A 24663-nucleotide genomic window follows, 5' to 3' on the forward strand; every position below is an offset into this window, starting at 1 on the left:
GCTCCTCACCGCAGAGACACACACATTTCTCTAGCACCAGGCTGACTGGAGGCACTCGGGACTGTAAAGCAGCTGTGGCACTGTTTCGCAGAACTCATAACTTACCAGATGTGCAGCCGGCTACACGTCTTAACTTTGTTTTACGCGAACATCTGCGAGTGTGAATTGGTTTCTTTCGTCAACAAAGTAGTGGAACAGTGACACGGAGGCACCACCCACTAGGATTACAGTGGGAATATGTTCAAATGTATTTGCCAACAAATTAAGAAGCCTTCACGAGGTCAACAGAATGAAAGCGTACTTTTCATCAAAACAATGTGACTATTGGCCAACTGGATGTATCTCAAAGCATTGAAAAAAAAAGACAAACTTAAAAAACTGTAATTGATATCATTCAGAAAAGGGAATAATGACTATAGTTGGTTGTGACTGTCCTCAAGCGCCTGCAATTTGATGTGTTATGCCTCTTCCAGCGAATACTGTTTTGTCTCACGGAGAAGTCATCTGTACTTTTGACATGTAAAAGCCATTCATTTCGTCACCCGGTCTTGCCATGACCTGGATCGACGGGATGACGCACGTCTGTGTGTATCGAGGCTCTGCGAGTGACAGCAACAAGAAAGACTTGATTAATTTAAAGACGTGTTACACAAGGATGCCGGTGATGCAATTGCTCTCCGGGCGAAATGTCAGTCAGTTAAAATAAGCTATGGATTACCATGAGGAGTTTCCTGTGTGATGCAATATCTTGCGACTGATGTCATTTGTACTGCCGGGTCAGTGGAGTGCCACCAAACAAGGTGCACCTCAAAAAGTGACTCACATCCCCCATGAAGTACAAAGTGTCTGATCTGGGTCTGTAGTGGAGAGACAATCTAATCACTTGGTGCTCTGTAATCAAGAGTTCCCGTGAACGCGGTTTCCCCACGCCACCGCTGTGTGATTTGGATTCAGCCACTGGCGTCGTTTAGTTGTTTACACCCAGGCTAAGGGAAGAAAAAGAGCATGTGTGCTGGCTCGGGGACAACTCCTGGTCAGTGTTGGAATCTTGGGCTGAATCTGACTTTCTTGGAATCGTTAGGACTTCTGAGATCAGCCCGGGTTCAGCCCAGTGTGAGCAGAATGGCTCGAGATGTCGCCGCAGAAAAGCTCATTAACGCCATGAAAGATTTTCAACATACTAAACATGTATGCGGGCCTTGTCTGCACACTATTTCATACAGTGTACACAAACAGAAATACAAAATAACTTCAACATACCAAAAAGGATAAATAAGCCATGTCAATAGTATTTTGCAAAAAAAAAAAAAAAAACTTCATTTAAAAACATTTAAATCGTGTAAATATGAATATCTTTTAAAACTTCGTAGTCTGCCGCCACAATCAGACAGCTGCCACTGCTTTCTTCCCGTTCTCAACCGAGCAGCTTGACAAGTATATCTTAATAAAACACGGGCGGTCTGAGCCTTGATTCCTGTTTTTTTCAGAGCCCTTTTTTTTTTTTTCTCCTTCTCCTTTCTTTCTGAAACAGAACTGCTGGAACCCTGCTTTCATTAGACACAGCCTGGATCTTGGCATGGGAGCGCAGGTCGTACAAGGACATCCCAGAATAGGAAAAACAGCCTGGACAGAGCCTCCAGCTAAGCACTAAGAGTGGCAGGGATCCAGACGAAACCACTACACCACACTGACCACTGGGGCGTCATTCAATATGCACGTCTCAGGTAGGACACGCATGCACGCACCTGTCCTGTCAACAGCGGTTTTTCGATGGGGCTGTCAGGTGACTGTAAGGACAAATGTCTCATGTGAAAGTAAAGTTGTAATTAAAGACACATTTGACTGTTCCCGTTTCACACACAGCGAGGTAGGTTGGTAGTTACTAAGCAACCGTCATGTAGTCCCTCTCAGGCTAATCCGACGAGGCTGCTGTGGCTGCATGGCGCCTTCGATGCACACTGGTGCATCACCTCGGATCACCAGCGTCCTTTGTCCGCAAGAGACAGCGCTGGTACACCAAACGGCACGTCTCTAAAGAGGGTGGCTTCACACCGCTCGGCCATTTAGCCCTGAGAGATAACTAATGTGTCGTATTGGTAGAGACAGATCCGCGTTTACGCCGCGCTCCTTGCCGTGGTTTGTCCGTGTGCTCGGAAATGAGCCTCTTTTGACTCTTCATCCACAGACGGCACCAAAACGAAGCAGATAAAACCGGGACAAAGAGCGTCGGCTGAGGCTCGGTATGGCGCTGTTGTGAAAATGTCTGGGGCCTTTTTCAAATGTACGAGCATCGAGTCAATATCTCAAAGAGATTACAGCCGAAGCTACAGAATACTGTTTTGTTTTGGACAGGACTTTCACCCACACGTTGTTCATTTCCAGCCCACAGCCAGGGACGAACTTTAGTGTGTCTTCGAAGAAGGCTTGTCGTTCAGGCGTGATAGCAGAGGCTTCCTTTGGATTAGTCTTCCTGGGATTGAGTGTTTATTTGACACACATGGGCAATGAGAACAGACACCCCCAAAACAGAATTCACGTGTTATTGCTTTCATGTTGGACAGTCAACGGGTTTTAATAAAAGCGAGACATGAAGGTCGACCGACTGATGAAATTAAATGTGAGGTCGCGATCTCAAACAAGTTGCTGTGCGTCTAGATTTACCTCGGCTTACTTATACAATGTAAATGTGTTTGCATACTAGACACATACAGTTTTAAAGGAGTAGTTTAACATTCGTAGTTACTTTCTTTGGTGAGATAAGGAGATTGATAACATGTCTATCGAGAGCTGGTTGTCTGAGGCTAGCATTAAGACTGGACTAGCTCTGCTGTCTCTGTCCATAAGAAATAAATATCCACCGCCAGCAAACTCTACAGCTCGTTAATCAACACGATATATTGTATGTTTAATCTGTACAAAACGTTAAATGTAATGTGGTAGACTTATTGTACAGACATGAGCGTGCCATCAATGTTCTCATCCAACTCTCTGTCTGGGAAAATGTATTTCCCAGATCATCAAAAATTCCTTTTGAAAAAACAGCATATAAATCTGTTTTCTTTTTTTTTTTAAAAGAAGAAAACTATGCATTCTCTTTATATTGTTGCCCTCTATGAGCTTCGACTGTAGTGACCTGATTTATAGGTCCGTCTTTATTATTCCCTCCACTCCAGAGACGACACTGTAGACGGCATTAAGACCACAAACATTCATATATGAGCCTCACTTATCTAAACGCAGCATTTTACAATAGGAAACCATATATCTAAGTAGTCTGTTGAATGATGAATGGTGAGTCTCTGTATGCTTACCTCTGTGTTGAGAGTATTTTTTTTAACACAACTGTGTCTGTAGGCTTCAGTTTCATATCAGATCAGTTTGAAATACTGAAATGCATATGGCAGGTAACAAGGTGGCCCTTGGAATACCAAAATGTAAGTGTTTGTTGACTATAAAACAATAGCATTTGGTGGATGTTTCCCGTAATACTTTTTAAAAAAAAAGATTTCACTTGTAGCAAGCATAGTGTGTAACTTTTGCTTTTAAATACCAGTTATTTTAGTACTAGAAGTACAAATGTGACATATTCCTCTGACTTCAAAACAAAATGTTTCTAATTCATTTACTGTTATATGTTCTCATTACATGTGTGTGTAGCTTGTACCAAGGCTGCACATCTCTTTACAAGTAAGAGGAAAAAATGAGGAAAACATTTTTATTCTAAATTCCCTTTCAGTTTTTCAAATAGAACCTCTGCCCCTCATCTGTATGTGTTTCGTATCAGCTTATCCAACAGCACTGTAATCTGCCAGATAACTTACAGTCACTATAATGAGCCATGTGTTCAATTAGCAACGAGCAACACGTGGTCAACAGTGCAAACGAAAAAGCTTTGTACATCAAAATGTGATATGAATTTCTATGAGCAGTGGGGCTGTGCAAAGTTTTGCATAATTCAGAGACCACTTTAGTGTTCCCTCGTGAACCGTTTTCACCTCGCATGACCTGAACACCCGTTGACGTGGCTGAGGGATCACAGACGCACACGGGAGCTGAAGCCGGACTCCTTCTCGTATGAAGGAATTTTTCTGTGCTTGCAGGTTCTCATCAGTTGACGCTATCTCAGTGTCAACATGTCATGGTTTTGTAAGGCGCAACTGTCAAATACTGTTGAACTAGCACAGGTGGCGTGCAGGTGGCAATGCACCTATTGGACACGTTTGTCTATCTTGCAGTCAGGTTTTCTTAAATTAATCTATACAGCCCCAGATCATGACAAGAATGATCTCAGGGCACTTTTGATGTAAAGCAGGTCCCGGTCGCATACTGTTTACGGAGACCCAACATTATTTTTATCGCAATGGGTGATGGAGGCATGGAAAAAAACTTCCTTTCAATGGGAAGAAACCTGAAGCCGAACAGGCCTCTGGGTGGGCGGCCATCTGAGAGAGAGAGAGAACATTGTGCAAGAACATACATTAGAGTTCCAACCAGTAATTCATGCAGTTGAAAACTTGGCCAATACACTTGAATAAATACAATTCTAAAGTGAGCCATCAAATTTTATAAACATCTCGAATGTAGTGACCCCCCCTTACTACCAGGAGGCCGTTCCTTTAGTGTTGTAGGGAGATTCCCCTCTTGCAGCTGTCCCTGAAGCTCTGCCAATTCCACTCAACCTCAGACCAGCATTGATTTCAACCACTAATCAGAGTAAACCAACTTATTAAATTAACAAAAGATGCCTATCAGGAACACTGGATGAATCAAACCAAAAGCATCTGGCTCTAAACCATGGCTATAAATTAGCAGATCTCTTTGCTGACACAAAGTCAAAGCAGCGACAGTCAAACCATAGAGAATGGACAACACAAGGCTGCCTGGCTGCAAAAAACGAAAACTTGAAATTGCTCGGCTTACTATGGACAGTCAAGTTAGCAACGGGGTCCACCGAGCAATTGATTTTTAGTCCGATTTTCCAAACAATGACAAATTTCAAGCATGCCGCAGATTGAGATGGGTGTAAGGTTTTGCATCTGTAAAATTGTAGAACTGGCCTCCAAGGAGGAAGGTTAGCAAAGCTACTGTGTTTCCACAGTATTCCCACGGTCAGAGGTGACACATAGCAGAAGCTAAACATCACTCACCGACACCTAAAGAGCCATGCTAGCGAATTAAGCTAAAACTAGGACGTTTTGGCCTAGTGGTTAGCGCCTCGGTCTCCCATACCCAAGGCTGCTGGTTCGCGTCCCGGGCAGAGCCGTAAAATCATCAACAACAACAAAGCGAGAGACAATCTTTATCCAAAATCGCTTACTGCCCCTTTATCCAAAGCTGCTTTCACACATGCATTCAATGTGAGCGTGGAGGAGGGGTGGGTGGTGCGATGGGGCAGATTGAAACTCTCTGTATGACAAGGTGGGGTTGCAAATGAGTACTGTCACCCAGCAGGCAATACTCAACCATCTTCTCCTCTCATGTTGTGCATAAGTCGGAGGCCTTCAACATCCTGGCATCAAGACAGGCGAGTCATTCATGTCAGTGAATGGCCTCCTCTCTTCTGCAATACCCTGAATGAGGATGGGGTAGGGTGACGTCCTGTTCATGTTGTCTCATCCTCTTATGTGTGCCCCCTACACCCCGATGTGGCACCCATCAATTCCACCGCTGACACCACAGTGGCAGTGGAAATAAATCTCACAACACTTTGGCAACAAGATGAAGGTTATTCTCAATTTCTAGGATGATGCTGTGCGCTGATATCTGAGACACATTCAACTTGTATGACATCTCCCTAAAACCTGTTTCGTTGGCCATAGGCAACCTCTGCACCTTCTCTGTCTCAGGGACTGTTGGTAGACCACCGACTATTCGTTCTTCTTAATGCGGTGCGCAGACAAACTGATCAGGAGACATTCAACCTGTGGCTTCGTCAGTCAGAAATGGCGTGCCAAAGTGTTGTCATCCAGGTCCAGCAGGACCTCCTTCTCATTACCTATTGAATGGATATCTGTATACTAAGTCAAAGAAGAACTACATGTTAGTGAAGACATTACAATCGCTGGCAGCTCGTTCAGGATGAGAAAAAAATCCTCGGCGCTACAGCCCCATGTCCAGACCAGGCGCAACAACTGCCTCATACCTGTCATTCAATAGGCAGACAAAGATCATCATGAATAATCACGCAGCACATATTGTGCTAAAATTATGTTACGACAAAAGCAGCTTCGCTCAACTTAAGGCCCTTTACTATTATGTAAAACAGCATATACCTCTCCATTTGATTTCAATACTTTTCATCAGAAAATCAGTGACGAAACTTTTGGCCTCCCTTTCTTGTGATCATCCTGTGTTCCCGGCCCTCCAGCGGCATCCCTGACAGGTCTCTGTGTCTTCAGATGTTCAGAGCCTTTATGAAACGAGAGGATGACGGCTGAATGCTGAGCAGCTTCGGTTAGCACAACACCGAGCCAGGGGCTGTTTATACCGCTGTTACTATGGCGATATTCTCTCCGCTCTCTGTTATGCAATAAAGTTTTAAAATTCATCCTTCTGAGGATGAAAGAGCAGCGCACGTCAGCGCTCTCGGTGGGGAGTCTTACAAAGAGTAAGGTTGTTTGTGATCCAAACAACCTTGAGGATTCTGCAAACTCGCTTTCAAGATCATTATTACGACGTATTCACTTCTCGCTGTTGGATTTTCAATGACTGGAATGTTCGAATTAATTTGTTTTTCAAATGATGGTCCAAAGATTCCCGAAAACGTCTGCAGCCATGTTTTAATATCGCCGAAAACCTACAGAATACGGTGAAAAAGAATGTATAGTGTGGTCAGATTGAGTGTATCTGATAAGGACGAGGGGGAAAGATTCAACAGCTGCAAATACATTTTGACTCACAACAGACTGTGCTGTTGTCATTTCCTGTTGGTAGAATACTCCACCTAATATTTGTATGCACCACTCCTGCAGCAAAATCCTCCCCAGCTGTTTGGTATATATTCGAAACACTGCATCTGCACCACTTGGGTCAATACGTTCACACAAATACGTCACGGTGGAATCAAAACCTCATAGATGTTATTCCCTGACAGACACAGGATATTTGCCATTTGTTTCAGTGTTTGGAACATACCGGACACTAACTTGAAGCCTTCTCGCTCAGAAACAGGTCGAATGGAAATGCAAAGTCACCATCAGGGGCGTTTGCATCTAAATAGAAGATAATGGTTTTAACTCTTAATAAATTCAGCTAATTTAATGTTTTCCCATTCTTGTCATTCTGCTCACATTGTGTTCATGCATGGTTTGCATGCCAGCAGAGGACAAACTTCAGACTACATGTGAAGCTGCTCAACAAAACGTAGCCTCATAGAGCCACCTGTGGTCAAAAATACGTCCTCAGCGTGTCAATTTTACCTTTTCATTTGTGACTTTTGTCCATCTAGCTGCAATCAGACATGCACTGAAGTTTGGACATTTTCCTGAAAGATGTTCCATTGGAGCAGCATGTGAGAACGCAAATGTCCGCACATTTTCTCCATGACATTTCCTGGGATTTGTCCTGCCAGCCCCTTGGTAGAATTTCAAAACAAAAATTGGTTTGGTACGTTTAGTGGGTAAAGTGTGAAGGAGGCTGGATCGAGAATCGTGCTGATGAAAAGCCTTGTTGTTCACTTCAACATGTGGTCCAAATGATTTGGACATTTGTTGTTCTCACATACAGCTCCTCTGGGCAGTGTATAGATAATCTCAGGGTGCTTGTGTGAACGCAGATGGCCATGTGTTTCAAAACATGATATAACTCACATTATCACATTTCGAAGAGCGGTTGCTGAGGACAAGGCATTATTTCAAAGCTACTGAGCAGCTGCTCCGTAAAAGGAAGGGTTAAAGGATTACTCATCGGTGCTTTAAGGAATAAATCACTGATTTGTGTTGTCCTCAGTTCCAAGAACAACTACAGGGGAGGCAAAATGCAGGAGAGCCTAATGAAAGCATCTCCACTCCTTTATTTTCCATCTTTGTTTCCTTCACACTGTCACTCTGGGTTTAAGCGTAGCTGCACAGCACTGGGAAATATGTTAAAAAGAGGAGAGAAAAAGTCTAACAGCAGCCACTGGCTGATTTACACTGGAGAAGCAGCAGGGGGGACGAGGCATGGAGACGGAAGCTACGCGGATGCACCGGGGTCAGACGAGGCCAGGGTGTCTCCGAGGAACAACGGAAGGGTACATGTCACAGCTCGGGGGGCGTGGAATTTGGGCTGGGTGACAGAATAAAAAAAAAAAGGTAGCTGGGATGAGGGTAGGATTAGATTAGAGGAGGGGAGTAGGCGGGACAACGTGAGTCAAGGAATCCAAAAAGTTCCAACCATGCTGCCAGCTACTGTGACGTATTTCGTACGCCTCTAGATTGTGTTGAGCTCAGGAGCACGAGGACTGCACGCACGTAAACACACGCTCACACACACACACACACACACACACACACACACACACACACAAGCACACACACGCACAGATTTGTGGTTAATGAAACTAGACCCACTGGACACTTGTCAGAGAGCACAGATTAATTTATTTGGCCTACTGAATGGCATTATTATTACAGGGAGGGGCTCTTGTTTTATTACCAGGAAATAGGTCAACAACAACTTTTACAATATATTTTTCTCGGTTTCAGAGTTCAACCACATGACTGCAGAATGATCTTTGGTCAGGACCTTTGAACACTTAAGAATTATCATTTATTTCTTTGTATTTTTGGCTTCAATTGAGCCATTTTGTTAATGATAATACACAGTAGTATTACACAAAGTATTTCTTGTTTTGATTTGTGAGTAAAATTATGTTACCTAATGGTCATATATATATATATATATATTATCATCATTTTTATTTGTGTGGTTGTCCATGTTCTTTAAAAAAAACTAAGCAAAACAAACCAACAACATTCATTTTTATGTTCAAGGTTGAAGGAAATGGTAAGAGGTCACTATTAAGATTTTGTACATTTTGCTTCATGAAAACCTTAGGCGAAAACACACTGGTCCCTCCTGTGTGTATGGTCACATTGTTGACCATTTAATATGTAACCACAACTCATAAAAGACTACACAACTAGGACACAAGTATCAATGCGAGAAGAAAATAAATTCAAGCATATGAGCATACAAAGCTTTACAATGATACCAAAAGCCAGGTCCTAATATCTCGATTGGTTTTGTTGCCTAATACTAGTGCATTGCTAAATACATATTGTACAATCAGAAACTAGGCCAATATAAATAAAAATAAGGGGTGGGTGTGTCACTGATTTTAAGTCTCACAGCATGACACAAACGATTCCAAGTAGAACTTCTTTGACAGAAGGGAAATGGGAAGCAAGTGCTCTTCAAGACCATTCAAGCTGAATTCTCATCTTGTTAAATCCTTCCTCAGGCAATTCACGCTGATTGGATTGAGGTAAACACACCTCCAAGTTTAATATAAAACAGTCCACAACTATAAGCCTGATCAGGGCAGCAGAAATAGCCCCAGGATTAGGCGTTGTCCACCTTTAGGAAACAGATCGAAAGGTTGCATCGGTAACCATGATTCTCCGAATCAAGGCCTGAATAGTGAAGTGATAGTGTGGCTTCTGTCCTCACAATGCAGATAAAAACGGATGGTTATGTGGCCTTCACGAGACAAAGCCGTTGAGTCCACTCTCTCATCGTGTCACCCCCACTGTGTGTTACTAGCCATTCTTTCCCGAGGCACATATACCATGTGCTGTACAGAAAGCTGATTTGAGGGCCATGATTATTTCAGTGTGACTGTCAGCCACGCTTTTGCACCTGTAGACCCATTGATTGTATGTAAAAATGGAATGGAAAATGGAATTAGTCTTGCACTGGTTCCAAAAAGAAGTCAGATTCTTCAGAAGTCCGTGAGAAAATGTCTCTCCTTCTCCCTTGATTTATAACGTCAATAAACATGTTCCTGTGGAGCGGTTGTGTTCTCAATCTCTAGTTTCAAGTTTCCTTCAATGCAGCGCGATGCTCGTTTTGTAAATGCTGATGTCTCGCGGTTGCTTCTGGCTTTGCGAAAAACAAAGCTGTCGTTGGCCAAAATGTGCTGAGCTTCAAAACGGCAGCTCACGAACCAGTGGGTGGCGTCGCAGTCGGTTTCCACTTGGGTCGAACAAGGTGCTCTGACATGAAACCGAAGTCATTAAAGGCAAGTCTCACATCTTGGCAACCGCCTCAGCAAAGGCCCCACTTCTACTGCACATGCACGAGGCCTCATCACACCAACTGCCTTTGCGTGATGTCGTCAGCTCATCCCACCAGACGCTTGTGTCCAAAGCCACATAAAAATGTTATACCACCCAAGCGGCAGTCGCTCAAGGAGAAATCCATTGAGGATAACTCTTCACTCAGCTTCATGTTCTACCTGACACAGGGTTGCACCAGAGAGGCAGCTGCAGGAGAATGAGGGCGGGATTCTGTTGACTGAGTGTGAGTTCATTAGAAAGAGGATTAATCCCTTGGGCACCATGAATAGATATTTCAGTCTGGGGTGGATCGAGATCGCCCTCGCTAGATCCTGCTGTTCAAAACTAAGAGTTCCTAGATTTGCAAACCCGTTGTTTATTGTTGTTCATTCATTCTTTCACTCATGTGTACGTCAGGTCGATGACTGATTAAATAGTGTACGGTGTAAAATCAGATGAATGCGTGTTAGCGAATGAGGTAATGCCTGGTTTGCCTGAGGTGAGTTTATATCGAGGGCATGATAAAAGCAGTAACCTGGATTTCCTTTTTGAAATGCTGCCAACCTGCCGGGCCGTAAAGTGTGTCACACTATGCCACACAATCTGGAACATAATATTAGTGCTTGTGTGTATATGCACATTCTCTTACAAGAAATGCTGTTGCAATTGCGTGAATGGTTAAATAATCTCCGTCAATATTTCACTTTTAGGGATCAGTGTGTCCGTGCTGATTGTCTGTCCCGAACATCCCTCCCCCGTTCCAACGACCTGAGCGAGTACATCATGTGTTTGTTGATGTGTGTTACGCAAAAAACCTTTATCAGTCGCTAATTCAAAGCCGTGTAAGGCGCTTCCCTTTTGCTATTTGCATAACATGTCAGCTGAGTCAACCGTGCCATCTCCAAACACAGTGTTCCAAAGGTTTCCTGTAAATGCCGTCTACCAGTAAGAGTCCCGTCTGTCAAGTTTCCCAACCGACATTTGAGTCAGGCGTAACATTACAGTGCAGGAGCAGGGAAAACCTCTGAGGCCTCCGTCATTAAATGTTTCGGGACGGGACATGTTGGTTTTTCTTGTGAAATGTCAAGGAACACTAACATTATTGTTGATGGCTTGTTAGTGCCTCTGGTGTATTTTTTTCTTCTAAACTCTCGCCTGGTCTTATTCATTTAACCCAGTATTACGCTCCACTTTTGGTTCTTCTAGACAGTACTGATTTGAATAAGTGTATATATTTGTTGAAAAATGTCCACAGTTGCATAGAAGGCCTTAACTTGCAAATCATGTGAAATTGTTTTCATATTTACTCCAGAGACTTGTTAATTTTCAAATGAGTAACAACTTTTTTCCAGCAGAGACTGAGAGAGGAAGACACACACACACACACACACACACACACACACACACATTTAACAAGCACACTGTTTCCATTGTGGGTGTGCTACCTGCCAGTGACGGATATTTATATTTTATTGTATTTTTCCTGCCTGCAAGTAGTATTTTAGTTTTTTGAAAGGTAGCAGGTACTAGTCACCTTTACGAAATAGCGGAATAGTAATGTAAATAAATCGAAGATTAGTCATGGTGAAAATGCCATTGCGTGTGCAATCCAGCCTATTCCTTTGTAAACTGTGGGAACGCAGTAGATGCTCATAACCTGGGCCTATCCCTGCTTCACCTCTGGTAACCTCGACAGATGCGCCTCTGGGTAACAAATGAATCTTATCAGTGTGTGCGGCACATACAGCGCACGGTCTTCACATGCAGAGCAGGCAAAATTACATATCAAGATCATGACGTTCCAAATCGTAAAGAGAGAAAAAAAAAACAGGTGAACACAAGCTGAGGAAAGTGGGTGAGGTTGGACCCAATAAGAGAAGGTAACGTTTGACATGCCCTCATCTCTTTTGGCTTTTTTACACGCTGTTCTCATGCAAACCCCTCATTTTCTCTATGTCAGCTGACAAAAAAAGGCAGCCCAGATTCATGTGATATTTTATGGAGGTACAGGAACAGCTGGCCTCCTTGTCAGCGGTGAACCTTGAGGATGGAAGAGGTACGAGGAGAACCATCCGACGTGTGCCCCTTCTACAAACAGACACTGATGTTTGACAAGTATGTACTGTAAGTAACAGTATTTTTATTGTTTTCTTATTATCTGTCTCTATCTTTTTATCTGTTAGCTTTAATCCGCCTTTTTATACCAATGCTTTTACCTTGTAGCACTTTGGGATGTGTTTTTGATGTAAAGCGCGTTACAAATAAAATGTATTGTTATTAATATGCATTTTATATTTCATATTTGAATCATGACCTGTCTGTAGAGTCATATTCTATAGCCTGTCACAATCTTGGATCCGGGCCATGATGAATTCTTGCTCCCATCACTGAACCGCATATCATGCAATGGCCAATTGAATTATGGTAAAAATGATGCAAGCATTAGTTGCTTACAACTGCAAAAAGAAAGAAGTCAAAGTGTTGTGGTGCAGATGAGTCACGCATGCATCCGGCACACATTACAACACCCTCTGCCCCCGTTTTTATTGAGATGTTTATGAGAGCAGACTGTCCCGGTTCTCCGGATGTGAGATGTGTGCTCAGCCAGTTTCACCACTTGACCTCAAATCACTCAATCTGCCGAGAGTAAATCTGTCACCTCGTTTGAACTTTATGAATCCCCTGGGCTCTGGCCCACACTGACTTACCCATCCTCCTCCGCCCGGCGACAACTGACAACACCCACTGTGTAATAAATCTCCATACCGCTGGTATGCAGCAGTGTCCAGAGGGTTGTAGTCGTACAGTTCGTAAGGAGATGAGGCTCGGAGCCAAAAGGGAAAGAAAAAGTCAAGTGAACTGATGTCTCAATTTATAACAGCCTGTTTTAGGTTCTCCTGTCAGTCTCTCGTGTTATGTAATGGGCCCGTGGTGTGTGTGTCCACACAGACAGTGTGACTTGGAGAGAACATGCCTTTGTTTTTCCTGTCCGTTCTTGTCCTCTCTCACCTCCCGTCCCTCCTTCCATTTGTCTGCTCACATCCACTTTTAATTTACCACTGTCTTGTCCTCTTTTAGCCTTTCCACTCTTGCCCTGTCCTCGGCCCACCTTTTCTCCTTCCTCTTGGCATCGGCCCATTTGATGGTTAAACCACTGGCACCACTTCATGGGGGAATCCTTCAGATAAAATAGACGTATCATTTGTTTATTAAATAGAAGATTACATAAACAATGTTGAATGATATGTATCATTCCTATGCCATCTTTGTGTACTATGTCTATTTTATATGGAGTTTCTTTGGGGGATTCAAATCTAACTGCCAATGCTTGTGCCAGAAGACTTCCCATGAAGACAAGAGAGTCGTTAAAATACGTGATGGTCTGTTGCGGATGAAATGAGGACACGCTCTTAAAAAATATGTTTGCACTTGTTGTGGTATCCCATCATCGGCTGTCTCCCATGCCCCCTCTCTGCTGGTCTCTCCCCACTTTCCCGAATCTCCCTCGCAGGCCAGAGTTTTTGGCCCCAAACGGGACACTCTGAGCCAACATGGGGACGTGACCCCTGCGTTAAACCCTTTGTTGATGGTGATGTCCTTTATTGATGTGGCTTTCAAACCGCGTCACCACAGCGGGCAATCAATTCACCTGAACTGACCCTGAAAATTACAGAAACAACCGCAACGGAAAAACACACACACACACACACGCACACACACACACACTGGGATCTCTAACACAACAGTGTTTTTGGGTGTCAGTAGAATACATCACTGAAAGTAATGCATGACGATACGTGTAAATGATTTGCAGCGACACTTTAACACTCCATTGATAAACATCCTGAATAGAACCTTATGTCTCATCAAAGGTTATATATGTATATATATATATATATATACACAAGATTTTAAACATTAATGAAGTAGACACAACACAGAGATAAAATGGAGTAGTGTCCTCTGTTCTTTGTTTTTGTACCCAGCCCATGCACACGTGTCCCTCCCTGTGAAAACAATTGAATTTGGTCCGCCGAAGAAACCACATTGTTTAAAAAGAGGGATGACCTGCTCCTCCGAATGACCCCCCTGCATTGACTTGGTGTAATTTCCTTTTTTATTTTGAAATGTTTTTCCAAACGTGTCTGTTGTAGGTTTACTTCCAGCCTTTATGCTTTTTTTTTCTCCATCCAATATTCCATCCACTCTTCTCTTTCCATTTCCCCAATCAGCGCTGCAGTCACCTGATCTCTCCTCACCTTTCAGACAGCCGCTGAAGTCCGGACATTTTTTGAACTTTTCCGGAGGGGCTGTATGTGGGAACGCAAACGTTAGCCAATGTGGTTTTGGACAATTCTTCCCGCCAGCCCCGTGGTAAAATGTTTCGAGAATGCCAGAGTGAGCCCTTGTGAGAATACAGCAGGAAAATCTACGGAAAATCCACAGCGAGCGAGTGGGCGAGTGTCATTGACTGTAAACAGAGACACTCCTCATGTCCAGCCTCCTGCATGCTCTACGCAGACCCCACAGAAGGATCTGCACATTTACCTGTTGGTGTGAACGCGTCTGACTTGGACAGTTTGGACAAGGGCAAACTCCACAAAATGTTTGGACTCGATTTTCCGGACATTTTCCGGAGTTGATGTCTAAAACCTTGTCCCATTACCATTGGGTGGTTGGCTCCTTTGAGCCGCTGCACTTTAGCTTCTTCACCGGTGCACAATGAATCCTAGGATAGGTTTGCTGGCCACACTTGAAGGAGCCTTCATAAGGGGACAGCTTAGTTGCGCCGCTGTGAATCAATCAGTTTTCTAATCCATCCTCAGAAGGATGCGGCCCATGAGTTGGGACACAGCTCATGACTTTGGTCCTCTATCAATCTCTACGCTCCTGTTTTGTTCCCTCGATAAGTTCCCGAGCGTCTGTTCCTTCCTGCTCTAACCTGTTCTTTGTTCCTGGACGTTGACTTGCCTTCTCCGCTGCTCATTTTCACTCTGCTCTGCGCAGCCTTTGTGTGCCAGCGCTTGGGTCGTCTCTGTTTGTTCCGTAACAGAAAAAGAAAGAGATAAGACCTGAGTCAATATTACTCTGTCCTCTCTGAGACCCTGTTTGGGAATAGAGACTATTAGATATTCAGTTCACAATTATGTATTCTATTTTTATACTTTACTTTTTTATAACTTTTTACTGATGTTCCTATTTTTACTTTACCTTTTGCTGCTGTTACATGGCAAATTTACCCATAGTGTGACACATAAAGGATTATCTCATCTTATCGTACCTTGCAGGTTCGTCCTGCCTCGCCGATCCTTCACTCAATTCTCAATCCCGATGTAACGGTGGTTTACTCTACAGTGAGAAAAAATTGCGGGTTGTGGACATTTATGAATCATTATAAACGGTTGTGTTGAACAATCATAGTTTTCACTTCTGTATAATGCGGTGCATTTTTCTTCGAAAGGGGTTGCTACCAGAAAGTAGTCATGTCCGGTGAGACAGAGGCCACTCTGTACAGCCAAACGTTCACCTTGAAGTCACGTGAGCAAAGCGTCTGGCAGATAATGTGGCAGAGGACAGTTGTGGCCAAATGTTGCGGCCGTCATTTCCAGTAGGCGCACAGTGGTCGTGTCGACATTCCCACACGACGTCGGTGAGTACATAGTGTACACAGTGTAGTTCATGGATGTATACTGCCAGGAGTCTCCAGCTTGAGACATAATATATTCCCCTTTTTGCTGTGAGCCACCAAAAGTTTACAACAGTACACCTAATTGTAGTATTAAAAACAAAACCAAATAGCTGTTCCAGACAGATGTTGTTCTAACGACGTATTCCTTTATTTATTGAATCCAGCTCAGTAATTACATCATACGTTGCTGTTAAGTATATTACGCAACTGTTTTCACAATTACACTGTGGTGGCACACTTTATTGCTAGCTGGGTCATGTTCGGAGGCAGCGTTTTCTTTCTTCTTCTTTGAATGAAAGGCAAATTGTTTTATGAACTGCACCCGAGTCACCAGAAGGTGGCTGGTGGGCGTACAAAGCACAGGACTGACTCAGGAGACCGGAGCTCCCATCTGGAGTCTCATTGGTGGTTAGGTATGGGCAACAAAAGCCCTTTGGTGAAGGTAAGGCGGGCATCATGCTTGTGGTATAATGTACAGTAAATACACATAATGGTATCTCGAGTCTGTATTTAACCACACCACAGTCTTTCCCTATCACAACCACATCAACATCAACCATGTGCTGTTGGGAAGTGAATCTATATATTTACAGTAGTATATGTATAGTCTCCACTGATTCTGATAGCCTGCATATCTTCTCTTCCTACTGATAAATATAGAATACATTTTGCTAAGAATTATCGCAACAGGAACATTATCCCAGGGAATTAATCCAAGATAATAACACTTTTACTCATCGCACATGTAGGAGCTCTGAAGTGCAGAGGGGAATGCACAAACTCCGTTTGTGCTGCTGCACAATATATTCCATGTCTGGAACGAATGTTTGGTTTTTATTTTCAGGGACAAGATCATGAATGGCACCCACAGTTGCATCCACATGTAAACAAGAGTATAAATTACCAGTCGCCTAATTTCCAAATCAATGCAATGCTGGAAAATACAAGTTTACGCGCAGGAGGGAATGAGTGGTCCGTGTGCTCGTTTGCAGACGATCTGGTTCGTCTCCATGTTGATGCTAACAGGCTACGGCACTGCAGGTGAGAGGATTTTGTATCAGTTCCACCATTCCTACAAACTGGAGCTGATTATTCAAAAGCATTCACATTTCACAGTTAAAAGCACTGACCTAAATCTTTATGTTCTCAGGCAGAGAAAACAAACTGTGATGTACCCTATTTACAATAATTCCACGTAATCCCAATGTAATAAATGGGGAATTCAAATAGTTTCCCTACTTAAACTGAACAAATGTTTGGTTTACAGGGTTTAAGCCTAGATTAAAAAGGCATGAACAATACTTTTACTTTCGCTCTCATAAATCTTGGGAGCTAATGACAACCCCTTTAAGTATCTAGTGCAAATCTATCTATTGATGTAGAATAGCGGCATTCCATTTGTAGAAGTTAAGTTGTGGCATTGCCCGCGGACCTATCAAAAAATGCACAAAATTTAACCGGGGTGAACTCATTTTCATATTTGACATTCGGCTGTTTTCTTCATTAGCTCTGTGTCTAAACCTCGATCTGTCCCAGTTTTGGGACCTGTTGAAGAGCTCATTCAGGAAGATGTTCCACAGATTTGATCAAATCAAATTCACCAACGATGACGATGCAGTGGAGAGCGCAAGGCATTGAATGTCTGCCCACTGAGCACTATAGGCGTTGTCAGGGACGAACCATTTCCACCTTCAATACATTATTTTGTGCAGCTGTTTAACATGGCTGTAAACATATTAAACCATGAATGTGAAATGAGAAAATCAATAATTCCAAGGCAGAGATATCACAAGTCAGAGTTCACCGCTCCCATTTCGTCCAAAGCATGTGTTCTATCGCTAAAACTTACATGCAGTATAAGGGCCAGGCACGAGGAAAAGAAATGAAAGGAATTCAATTTCACCACCTCATCTATAAAAGGCTTTCGGCATTCTTCGACTTGAATTTAGAAATTTTGTTAGTTTATTCGTCACAATTTTCAATTATTTTTTTTTTAAACTCCTCTAATTTGGTAAGGCTTTAATATCGCCATTTTAAAAATTCTTTTTAATTTAGTTTGCATGCCTGACCTCAATGGCCTCCTCTGTACTTTGTGTTTTCTAATGAAAACATTTGGCGGGCCTTTTTGCTGGCAGAGCGCAATTTGCGGAAATAAAGCCCTGTATGTTCGACTACAGCAGTTACACAAGCAGGCAATTTGAGCAGTACAACAGAGTTTTAATCAGGCCAGCGAGATGAGGGTTCGTCGAGCGAGCTTAATGCAAGTGGGATTAGCCCCCCAAACAAATTCGTTTAGCCAAAGTCAATCAACATTGCTATTTGTGTTCGGCTGTGCCAAAGCAGAATGGCGGCGACAAATTAGGAATAATCAGGCCCCTCCGTTGGTTCTCACGTCCCAATAAAGAGCAAGAAAGATACTGCAGCCCGAATTTGTCAGACTAAAATGGCAGTTGGGCCGGGTTTCATCGAGGTGAGAGTAGAAAGTGTTAAGTGGAGCAGAGAAAGTTCTGGAGCATTTATCTGCGTGTTGGACATGCAAACAACAACAGCAATGGTGTTGTGAGGCAAGCCTGCTGTGTCAAGCTTTGTACGAGTGGAATGTCTGCTTGTGTGACCTCTTTCATACGTAAGCACGTTAACGCCGTTGGCCCCGTCTGGTGCCAGGCCTCGGGGACCTGACGTCAGCTTCATGAAACAAAGACAAGAGGTGCATGTGAGTAGTGGTGGACGTTGTCAATTAAAATGTACACTTGTCACTTTGCTTGTAATTGTGAAGCACACGAGTTTACAGTGGCACGACATGTTTAATGATTTACATGACCTGCCACTCCAAGAAATAAAAACTACAATGACACTGAATGGGCCCAACAGAGCGTGAAGTTAAAATCAAAGAATATATCAAATGACTGACGTTAGTGCACATGACCGCCTCCGCAAAATGCCTTCCACAATCGGTTTTAATAGAATGGACATTTTGTTTTTCCACATAAATAGCTTCAATGTCAGGACTTTGAAGAGATTGCCCCTTTCGAGAGAACAGTTTGACTTAATTCTCGACATTTCGATTTTATTCTCAAAATGCAAAAGACCAAAAGAAGTGTCTTTTTTCCTCATGCCCTAATACTTTTCCGTAGCAGTCACACCGTCCTCTTTCAGCAGGCTCACCTTCCTCCGACATGTCATTTCCTTCAGCACCAGCTGTCGCCGTGGCCCGACCTCTTTCAAATCATTCTCATAGCTGTAAGCTCGTCGCTGTAAACCGGTCTCTGCCCTTCTGCCAGACACCTGCCATCCCTCCATTGTCGGATCATCTCGGATCTTACATCACTCAATGAGTCGACTTCCCTCAATACCGCACTGATGTAAGTCTGTAAGTAATACGTTTTAAAGCATTTATTGAACTAATGAATTCTTTTTTGTCGTTGGTACTTTTCTTATCAAACCGGCTCAAACTGTAGCACATCTTTAAAATATAAAATAACCTTGTAGAATGGAATCAAATATAATAGGTTGCTTAAGGCTAAATTCCTCACTTTTCTGTGCATCCGATGATGCTGGAGTTGAAGCGACGCAAAAGGAGAGCTGAACACATGACGCATAATGAGACAAATGTTTAAACACTGTAATATTTCAATCAAATGGGGCATGATGACACAGAAGTACACACAAGTAAAGGTTTCATGACCACAAGTGACAGCTCATTCATTTATTTCTCTTTCTGCTGATGAAAATGTACAGACCAATGTTTACTGGGGCCTTTTGTTTGGATCCAGAAATAATAATGTGGGTGAGGATGAGAAAATCAATCAGGCCTTTTCCTCCCACACTCATTAGCTTTTCAAATGCTGTTAATTAAAGTGAGGCCCGATATACCCCAATAACGCCTGTGCGTTACAATCAAGCCGTACACATCAGAGGTTACGGCACAGACACCGAGACAGACAGGAAGCATCCACCACATGACTGGTGCATTGCGGAGCAGCCCTGAAGCCAGGCACGGCCAGCGGACCACACGCACAGCTGGTTGGCTCAGAGGCCTCAGGCCGACGGAAACGTGAAGACTAAAACCCATTAAACAGCAGGCAACACTAGCAACAGTCTGAAATTGCAAGTCGAGCTGGTGTAGGAATCATTTCATTTTATGTTAAATTATTCAAATTGTCAGTCAGTTCTATTTTCAAAGGCAGCAGGGACAAAGAGTCCAGGCAGCGTGATGCCAGGCTTCATGTGACTGATGTCTGTGCTATCAGCAAAGGTGATGTGCTCTGACGGGACCGGATGGTGTCAATTTGCGGCAAAACAGCATGCATACCAATAATGCATATTTTTTTATGATCTGACACATCTGTCATTTTTTTCGTCTTGGGCTCAGTGACCGACCTCAGTTAAACTTCAAGTGCTTTGATTGTGGTCTGTTTGCCTTGGCCGATGTTGTCAGTCGAGGGAGACCGGGACGCACGGTGGTGCGCATGACTTCGACAGTCATTACCGAAACTTGGGACACTCGAGAAACGCCAGCAACTCAATTGAGAAAGGAACAGACGTCTCTTGCGTCTATGTCGCAGCACTTTCAACAATGTCAGTCTCCTCTGCTGGCCTACTCCAGGGAAAAACAGAAAGGGATGGGACAGCAGTTGGATTTCAATGTGTCTTTTGTTTCCCGCAGATGTTCTCAGAATTCTCGGCAGGAAGAGAAAAAATGTAGTCTACGTATCTTGTAGTGGTGGGTGAAATGGAATAATTGATGGTGTGGATGATGATTCAGGGAGACGGAAACCGTGGCTGTCTTAAGCAGAAGAATTTATTGTAAGAGCTCAATATTGAGGAGACTTCGGTTCGCTACACAGATCAACAGGTTCACAGTGTGCGGCGTCACAAGATAGTCTGACCATCCCCAGTCTCTGTAGTGTATTTAGTGATATGATGCCGTCATCTCCCCACGACTATGACACCGCGAGTGAGACATCAGCTGCTCCATGATTGTTTCATCTTGCCATAGATAAGATGACCTTGCTTGCTGCCCGAGAAGACTCGTCTTAAGAGTTTCTTAGGGGAGGATAGACGGAAATTCCACAACAGTGGGTGAGCATCCATTTCTCTTTATTTAATTCGCTGATCCATGGAGGAAGACTCCATGGAACTGAGGGCTGCTAAACCAAAAACACAACACCCTTCAGTAAGTCAGTGGTAAATGCTATGAGGGACTATTTCTTATCTCGACAAATGAACAGCCACACATTTTCTGGGGCCATACAACTTTTGTGACACCACAAAGTTACGGAGGTCCTGACAGCTGCTTTCAAGGCCCCGTTTCTGAAAACGCCGCTGTTTGATACTATCAAAGAGCTGTTGACGGCGCTTTTTCTGTCACATTCATGCACAGTTGGATGAGCCGTCAGAGGCAGTGTCTTGCCCAAGGACACATCGGCAAGCGGCCCGAGGGATTGCTGGGATTGAACCGCCGACCTTCAGGTTGATGGACAACCGACTCTACCTCCTGAGTCACAGCCGCTCTGTACAACTTCAGTCAGTTCACAGCGACAAAAGACTGAACACAAAGCTTTGCATGCAGTTCGGACATCTCTCTTCTGTTCTGAAGTTATTTTTCATTATTTGATGTAACAACGCTTTATATCATTATATCATTGAGTTCAGCTGCACTCCAGTTGCCCTTTTTTTTTTTTCTTTCATTCTCCGGCTTTACTTTGTGAGTTAGTCAACTAGAACACAACAAAGACCCAAAAGAGAGCAAAGGTCTTGTAAATAATCAGGGCGCCATTATCTGAAAATGAAAATTGGCCTCCAGAGGAATGTCACCCATTAACCTTGCCAACGTACATCCTCTATATGTGCAGTTCAAGGCCTCGATGGGCCATGGGAACTCCAGTGTGCGGTTTCGTTGGAATGAAAACTTCCAACTTCAGTTACAAAATCCTTTGTGAAATATTGTTTGAAGGCTTTAAGGATGGAAATTATATAGTTTTGACATAAGCAGTCATTCGTATCTGGGGATTCCTTTGTAGTATGAATGGAAGGATGATTTTGTTACGTTTCAGGGAGTGATTTTAATTCTTAAACCTGTAACAGAAGAAAAGAAATCAGCACTTGTATTGACTTGTTAACTTAGGTTAACGATTTTAAATATTAAAAAAACAACAACTGCATAATAGTAGTTTTTAGTTCAGGAAAGAGCTATATTATAATATAGGAATTGTCACAGCTCAGTCAGAAAAGAAAAACATCATGCTGGGCAGGTAGAAAGTGTCTGGAAATGTGTAAAGTAGGAAGTATTGTAGTGTATGTGAAATTGAAATTGGATCCTTTTTGTAGCAAAATTTAAAAAAGAACAGATGTGACGGGATCAAAAAAAGTGAGAAAATACTGTTGACTTGGTAATCAAACCAAAATCCGATATTTTCAGTCTTTCTTGTTCATACAGGTGTTTTTCCAGACACCGTGATAATAACAACGGTTATTCCACTTTGCAAAATGTGACAAAAAAACCTGCTTTACTTACTAGACGATTTTCAAGTGTGCTAAAAAAAATGTTGTACAAAAATAAATCTTAAAATGAAATTGAAAGTTAAATGTTCAGTTGAGTTGACATTAGACATTAGCCGTTATTTATCAAGAAAAACGCATCACCGCAAATTTTGAAATAAATTGCAATTAGTTTTTAGTTCAGAGGATCAGGACCATAGAAGAAAATTTCATACAAGCATCTATGGAAAAAATCTTAAAGCAGATGTGTTTGTCAGTTTGGAATGATTTCAAGGATTGTATAAATATCTTTCAGTTCAGAATAAATGTGACGTGAAGTTTTCTCAACTGATGGTGAGTAGTTTTATTGTTTATTTATGTATCGAGTGAGGGGCAGGAAACAATACAATTTATTTTCCCTAACTGCTCCGTCTTGGTCATGGAATGTGAACATACAGTTGTGTTTTGATTTTGAATAACTTTCTCTGCTTTCTTTTTCTGGAGTCGAGCATGCCCACGAATTAATGAACGGCCCAGTGAACGAACAGCTGACCCCTGCGAGGTGGCAAAAGATGCATGGGAATGTACAACTCACAAAATGTATGTCCTAACGAGAAAATACGCCACTGCTGTCCCGTGCCAACAATGTACAATTGAGCGCCACGAACAGAAGCGTTTGCCGTGGATCTGATATGCTCTGCAAACTAATTGGGTCCAGACTTTTATTTTCGATGTTGAGTGGAGGTCTGCTTCAAACATGGGTTCCGAGCTGCCCCCGAGGGAAACAAAAGGTTGCGGCCTCATGCGCTCCTCCAAAAGGACACAAGGCTTCTTTGTCAAGAAGCCCAGTGTCCTCCTGAGCGTTGCTGGAATCACAGAGTTCATGTGAGTGCAGCAAATCGCCCCGGTCCCCTCACCCGTTCTGCTCCTCTTTTCACAGTGAGCGAAAAACCGTTCTCCCTGCCTGGTTGGAACTGTACGATATTTATTGCACATATAGTAGATGTTAGAGGCAGCGAAGGAATTTGAAGTGATTTTAGCTTTAAATACTTGATTTAGTGACGTTACAAGAGCACACTGTCAACTAAACTTGTAATTCGCCGCAACTGTACACAAACAAGTGATGTTAAGAGATACTATATGGACAATACAGCTCACACACACACACACACACACACACACACACACACACACACACACAGGCCACTACATTGTCTATACTTGCTTATCCAGTGCAAAGGCTTGGGTGAAGACTGCACTGGATAAGCAGGTGTAGAAGTGAAGTCCTCGGAAGCCTTCACATCGACAGACCTTCTCCACTTCATCCACATTGGCATGTTTGGACCATATTGGGAAACCGTAGGCAGCTGGAGGAGACCCACCGGGAGAAACGTGGAAACGCGCCGCAGGAGACTGAAATGGAGGATCGTGTGAGGCAACAGTGCGCTCGCCCTCTGTATGTACAGCCCAGGGTAGACGGTGTACTCATTCCACAGCATGGGAGGTTCTTTTACTGCATTTCAGAATGCTGATTGAGACGTTACAAATCCTAACATGACCGCAGACCTAATTTGACTTGCTTGGCTTTTCTTCCGCGGCGGCGCGTTTCTTCAAACGAACTCCCTGACTCTTCCAGTCGCTCACACAAACAACACAGAGCCCCAAACAGGATCCCTGCTGCTCAGTACCAAACTTGAGATAACTTTAATTCGGGGCAGACGCTGTTGGATTAAGTGTGTGTCCAGCTGGTGATTATCAAACCATTTTCAGCCTGACTGCGACCGTTTGTCTCTGCTTTTCCCAACTTGTAAACACTCTGGAGGTTTTTCCTTGATCCGAGCCCTCGCACCATGCTGCAATCAATTACCTGCTTAGCGGAATCACACAGATCGTGACGCATCTCTTCTCAATATCGGTGTGTAGTTGCTACATGATGCCTGGAGTCGCTGCTTCAATTTGTAGCCTTTGTGGCGCGAAAGGGCAACCAACTGCCAGCGACATTTCGTCCGGATCGCACTCATAGTCTGAGTGTGGGCCTGTGATAAGTTTTTGGAAAAACCAGGGAAATGATGTTAGAAAATAAATCAATTGATTATCAGAATTGTATTATGAAGTTAACCACAGCTGAGCGCTTGAAATGATCCTCAAATTCCCTCAAATTCCAAATGTTTGAGACAGGCGCAGGCGCTATTGTTTAAACATTTTTAAGGGCACAGTCCATGTGCTGTATAGACA

General features: G+C 43.2%; 1 long non-coding RNA gene across 1 annotated transcript in view; it reads left to right on the forward strand.

Moving 5' to 3' along the window:
• LOC118290078 overlaps positions 1-1813 on the forward strand; it is a 19450-nt gene extending 17637 nt beyond the window's left edge. Inside the window, exon 3 of the long non-coding RNA XR_004786336.2 lies at positions 1532-1813. This is a non-coding gene — a long non-coding RNA (uncharacterized LOC118290078). The remainder of the gene's footprint in view (positions 1-1531) is intronic.
• Positions 1814-24663: the final 22850 nt, after the last annotated feature.

This window comes from Scophthalmus maximus, chromosome 18 (genome assembly GCF_022379125.1).
Source record: "Scophthalmus maximus strain ysfricsl-2021 chromosome 18, ASM2237912v1, whole genome shotgun sequence".
In the NCBI taxonomy this organism is placed as follows: Eukaryota; Metazoa; Chordata; class Actinopteri; order Pleuronectiformes; family Scophthalmidae; genus Scophthalmus; species Scophthalmus maximus.